The 5963-nt window shown below is 38.4% G+C and overlaps 2 long non-coding RNA genes across 3 annotated transcripts; one reads left to right on the top strand and one right to left on the bottom strand.

Annotated features, from left to right (window-relative positions):
- Window positions 1–2408: 2408 nt before the first annotated feature.
- Window positions 2409–4935, bottom strand: LOC123970373. The gene is made up of 2 exons (XR_006824951.1): window positions 4832–4935; window positions 2409–4648 (listed from the first exon to the last, which is right to left on the bottom strand). It is a non-coding gene; the product is annotated as an uncharacterized LOC123970373 (long non-coding RNA).
- Window positions 2650–5285, top strand: LOC123970367. 2 transcript variants are annotated; one of them, XR_006824950.1, is made up of 5 exons: window positions 2650–2814; window positions 4136–4206; window positions 4310–4423; window positions 4577–4666; window positions 4904–5285. It is a non-coding gene; the product is annotated as an uncharacterized LOC123970367 (long non-coding RNA). The 2 variants fall into 2 exon arrangements; XR_006824948.1 differs by having other exon boundaries at window positions 4577–5285.
- The last annotated feature ends 678 nt before the right edge of the window (window positions 5286–5963 follow it).

Genomic DNA, 5963 nt, shown 5'->3' with positions numbered 1-5963 from the left:
ACAATGTTTAATAATGTTCCCTACTGAATGCTTTAGAGACTTTATCCTCCTGTATGGCAGGCTGTTCTTATGGTAAATAGCCCCACTAGGACTTAGTGTGTGTTGTGCTCAACAGTCTCTTTAAGGGAACCTCATCATACTTTTTAATCTGCTAAAATACATAATTTGAATGAAATATATTAAACTATGTGTTGTTTTGTTCAGTTGTCTAAGAGTGTTGTGGCATGGAAAATGAAACATCATCAGCACAAAGCATGGCACAGCAAAAAGCAGGAAAGCACAGGCCGGAACATGTAATAAATAAACAGTAACACTTTCTAATGCATCCTTTCACTTAAAAATGCCCCTTTCCCTGCTACCACCCTCTAACACACACTTGTTACCACACTAGCTGCAGGGAGGCCGAACCTTTGACTGCTCTGCTGCAGCTGTGTTCTGGCAAAAACTGCACTCTGTGTCTCACTTATACGGAGAGAGAGGAGAGAAAGACCCACCGCATGCCTGACACATAGTATGTGAGCAACGTGTCCGTGGTTGCTCATAAAATTACATATGCAGCGCATATATATATATATATATATATATATATATATATGTATTTTGTCATTTAGGTTTTTATTCACTTTAACATATCAACTTCATACAAAAATACCGATGATTGATACACATGTGATAACAAAAAAAAACACCCAACTTAAAAAGCAGCCACAAGAAACCGGCTCCCCAATAATTCTTACAGATACGTATGCACTCACACTCAAAAAATACATTCACATATATACATACATACACTTATTGCCCTTTCCACTAGTACTCCGTACTCTCTCTAATGTGTTGCACCAATAATGTAAGCCGGAAAACTATTTATGCTGGCAATCATTTTTTTCAAAGGCAGCAGTCTTTGCCATGAGTTTAAGCCACTCTGTAAACTCCGGCCTATGTGGGCTCAACCACTTGCTCAGAAAAAGCCTTGCCGTCATAATAAAACCTGTTACTGTCAGTCCAAGTTTACTAAGGCCTAATGGCATAAGAGAGTTGTCCCCTAACAGACATAGCTGTGTTGAGGTTTTTCAGTGCCACCTTCCAAAAAGGCACCATGGGACAGTGAGAAATGTGCCAAATTCTTTGTTTTCCAACATTTATTGTCCTGGGTTAAGCTGATTTGAAACAGTGAAACTGCAGCACATGTTATACTTTGTACTAAACAGTGTAATTTTCAGTACAAAATGTACTACTGTACCTTTTCTCTGTTTGAAGTTCAGAATGGGGTCCACTCAGATCATAGGAAACACCCAGTGTTTGCATGCATGTATGCAGTGTGCATGCATGTACGTACACATACAAAGCACTCTTCTTTTCTTAATTTTTTCCTCTGCTTTTGCTTATTTCATTCTCATTTTTCAGTTCTGAATGTTTCCCTGAAATGTTATGTCCTGCCCTGCCCTCTGGTGGTGGAGGACTGCTACAACATCATAAAGGAGTATAAAGTCTTCTTTATCCAAAGACATACTGTATTAGTGACAGTAAGGTCTGACTGATGTGTAATTAAGTAAATCAATGTAGTGTAATGTAGTGTATTTACTTTATATTAATGTTTGCATTTGTGTTTATCCAGTTGCCAATAAAGTTACACATGTATGAATCTCTTATTTTGACTGGGTGTTGGGGCTTCTTATTCAAGGCTGGATCACCAACTTGGCAGAGTGTGCAGATGTTCGCAGGCACAGATCTACAAAGGCCCCCAAAGCTTGTCCAAGTACAATATCCACTGATATGATAAGTTCCTAACGGTGGGTTGTGCTGTTTTCTTCTCTGATAGGCATTTTTGACAGCAGACATTTTGACTTGTCATAAGTATGAACAGCACATGTGTTACTAATAACATTAAAAATGGCTCTGTACACCAGTGTGACAGTGATGCAACATGCACAACACAAGGACCCTGAAACTGAAGCAACTAAATGGATTTTAGCCACCCTACCTTTCCTTTTTTTAAACCTGTGGGGACATGACAAAATGTCTTGAAAACAGGCTTAGCTTTAGGCCCTGTATTACTAAAAAACCTTCATTATCTTGCGCTCACATAGCGATGTATACTGTAATATTCCAGCACAGGAGTATCATGCACAGGTTCATGGAGGCCCAGCAGCTCAATTGTGTCCTTGAGCCCCCAAGCAGTTAAATAGGTCCATGTTTACATACATGGTTTTTGTATTTTTGGCTCGTTCAAAGGGGTTTAACCTTTAAAAACTCCTTAAATGCTACAAATACTACATCAAAAATATGTTAGGCTTACAATCCACGAATTTAGCCATTCTTTATTTCTTTAAAATCCCATTAAAATCCTCCAATTGCTGAAAATAAAAAAATATAAAGAAACTAAATAATTCTGCCATGAAGGAATGATGTATTTGAAAAACCTGTATAATTCATGTCTGAGACTGTAAACCGATCAAAAAGAGTTGTTACTGTTATGATAATGTTTTTTCCTTGTCTGACTGTAATGCTGAAATGATTACATCCCAGAGTCATTTCCTGGATCATCCACTGACCTCAGGCCAGCCTCTAACTGGAACTCAGCTGACTTTGTCAATAGAATCTCTGTGACATGTCTCATTATACTGTCATTAGAACTTCTGCAACATTCCACATAGGCATTAGAACATTTATTAGGAACAATTCAGTAAGAGAGATAAAGAGGCGTTTCCGTTCTACGTTTCCAAGATGATGCACACGCGACATAAAAAACCACCACTTGTGAAACTCCAGCCAAGAAGAGAAAACATTCCCAGACCAACGTTACAACACAAAAAGGTTGGTTCAACTGGTCCAAAAACAGTTGACGTTATGACGTTACTGTGTGAATAATGTGAATTCTAATGAGGATTTATTGTATTCAAGTGCAGCAAATCGTCATTTGAGACAAGTCGTAACTTGTGATTGTTATTTTTCTCGTTTTCATTTTGGTCATCTGTTACATTATATTAAACACAGACTGTACACCTAACATCTAACACACACCATTGATTTATTGCTAGAATCAGTCATTGTCAACCGTCCATTGGTACTAGTTTTCCAATCATTAGAGCAACTCAAAATTACCAGCTATTTTCTCAGCGTGGAAAAGAGCACCAAAACTAAATCACTATTATTCCCTGTTGACAACCCACTGACACAAATAATACATCATTAGCTAATAGCTACCATCCTCTGTCATTGAATAAAAGGTGACCTGTACATGCGTTGCATAGACTTTGCAATATGAATGGCACATTAAAGTAACATGACAAGCAGATACTGTATTCTTTATTGCAAAAGATGAAAAAAACTAAATGAGGCCTAACAAAAGGTCGGCCCTCCAGAACTTATTAAACTAAGTCTTGCATTACTTGTAACACAAAACCAGTATTTTTATTAAGATCTTTGGTGCATCGGGATGGAAAGAACAGACAGGGTTTGTCTTGAGAGGAAACTGCTCTTGGATATTCATAAATCCTGGTCATCAGGGGGCCCCATTGAGGAGTTTGACTCCACAGGCTTTGTGTAGGCTTTGTGTCATGTTTTCTGTTGCTCATTTTTATGCAATGCAGAGGTTTGTTAGTAGCTGTACTTATTATTACTTATTTTTTTATCCAATGGTTCAACAATGGCTGGAATTATTTGTTGTAATTTGATAATCTTGATCCTCCAGGACCACTGGTGGAATGTAACTATGTACAAAAAATTTTTGTACTTTTAATTAAGTAAAGGATCTGAATACTTCTTCCTCCACTATTGGGGACCGAGTCAATGTATAAACCTTTAAGTCACAGTAAAACAAAACACTGCCATTGCCTTTGTTTTGGTTTTAGAGTAACTTGACTATTAATGTTTCCCCCTGTAAGTCACTTTTAATGGTTATGCTGCACTAAGATGTCTGTTACAAAAGGAGAAATATTTGTAATCGATGTAATTTAGCTTGTCTGTTGGTGAGGATTTAGATTTTTTTTTGCACCAAGCGGCACCTCTGTGCTGCCTTACTTTGTGATTACATCCAATAAAACCAGTGCATATGCAACCAAAGCATTAAATAATAAAAATAATAATAATAATAATTTTAATTATTATTATATTCTAACCCAACTGTTCAATCCAGATTCTTTTAGGTGCTCGGTGTCCCTCCTACAGAGCTGCTGGTGGAAGCACCCAAAAGAAACAACTTCTTTGGTGAGCAAAACCATTTAAGAATTTAAACCTTTTCTTGGCTGCCTTTACATACAGTACAGACAGTATCTTGTAACTTGCTTATGAATCTTTTATGGTTATGCAGATTCTGATGGCACCCACTGAAAATAATAGACATATTGGGCTACAGCACCACTCTGGCCATACACCTGAATTCTAAGAACGTTTATTTTGTGGATTTCATTGAGTGCTGCCTTGAGTAAGTGCACTGCTGCTGAGAGCGAATGATTGTATATATGTTAAGTATAACATTTGTAAGTACAGCACTCAATAAGCATAAATCTGTAAATGGTCAGGATACATTTGTTTGTGTATCACTCTCTTCATTTCGTGCATCTATCTTGTTACTTAGATATGATCCAATAAAGCGCCCTGCAGCATCCATGGATTCAAAAGATGGTGAAGACCAAACCCGTGTCGAGTGCTGAAAGAATTAGATCAGGTAAGACCACAAGCTTTTGGGATAGTATTATCAGTCTGTTCACCACTGTTGTCCAGACTGAAATAACTCAACAATAATAGGATGGTTGCCATGAAACTTTGTCACTTATGGTCCCGGCGGCGTGGTGGTGCATTGGTTAGAACTGTCAGTAGTTAGCACTGTTACCTCACAGCAAGAAGGTCGTGGATTCGAACCCCGGTCGTCCCAGCCTTTCATGTTCTCCCCATGTCTGCGTAGGTTCTCTCCGGGTGCTCCGGCTTCCTCCCGCTATTCAAAGACATGCAGAGTAGGTTAATTGGTGGCTCTAAAGTGTGCATGGTTGTTTGTCTATGTGAGGCCCTGTGATGGACTGGTGACCTGTCCAGGGTGTACCCCGCCTTTCGCCCCTGTATGCAGGATAAGCGGTTGACGATGGATTGATGGACTCATGGTCCCCAGAGGATGAATCATAATGACCTTGGTGATCTTCTCTGACTATTTACTCAAGGTTGATATTTGTTTTTTAGTGAAATGTCTCAACAACTCTAGAATGTACAGTATTTCAATAAAATCATGGGCGTAAATTTCATCTAACAGTTGGGGTGGGACAATAAACATAAAATTCTCAAGAGCAATTTTTGAAGGGAATGCAAATAATACAGCCTAAATGTTACTTGTGTAGGATATGTGTATGCAGAGGAAAGTCTTACCACTGTTATAAGTGTATCATAACACATAGCTGTAATTAAACCTCTTCTGAAAAAGCCCAAACTTGATCCGGATGTTTTATCAAACTATAGACCTATATCTAACCTTCTATTTCTCTCTAAGGTTCTGGAGAAAGCAGTTGCTAAACAGCTGTGTGACTGTCTACAGAGCAATAGTTTATTTGAGGATTTTCAGTCAGGATTTAGAGCTCATCATAGCACAGAGACAGCACTGGTGAAAATTACTAATGACCTCCTTATTGCATCAGACAAAGGACTTGTCTCTGTACTGGTTTTATTAGATCTTAGTGCTGCATGTGATACCATTGACCATCAGATCCTATTGCAGAGACTGGAATATTTCATTGGCATTAAAGGAACCGCTCTAAGCTGGTTTAAGTCCTATTTATCAGATCGATTTCAGTTTGTACATGTTAACGATGAGTCCTCCATGCACGCCAAAGTTACTCATGGAGTTCCTCAAGGATCTGTCCTTGGACCAATCCTCTTCACTTTATATATGCTTCCTTTAGGCAATATTATCAGGAAACATTCCATAAGCTTTCATTGTTATGCAGATGATACTCAGTTATATCTATCGATCAAGCCAG

The sequence above is a fragment of the Micropterus dolomieu genome, linkage group LG01, assembly GCF_021292245.1.
Source record: "Micropterus dolomieu isolate WLL.071019.BEF.003 ecotype Adirondacks linkage group LG01, ASM2129224v1, whole genome shotgun sequence".
NCBI classification, from domain to species: domain Eukaryota; kingdom Metazoa; phylum Chordata; class Actinopteri; order Centrarchiformes; family Centrarchidae; genus Micropterus; species Micropterus dolomieu.
The sequence above is the reverse complement of the archived record's forward strand: the minus strand, read 5'-3'. Positions and strand labels throughout refer to the sequence as shown.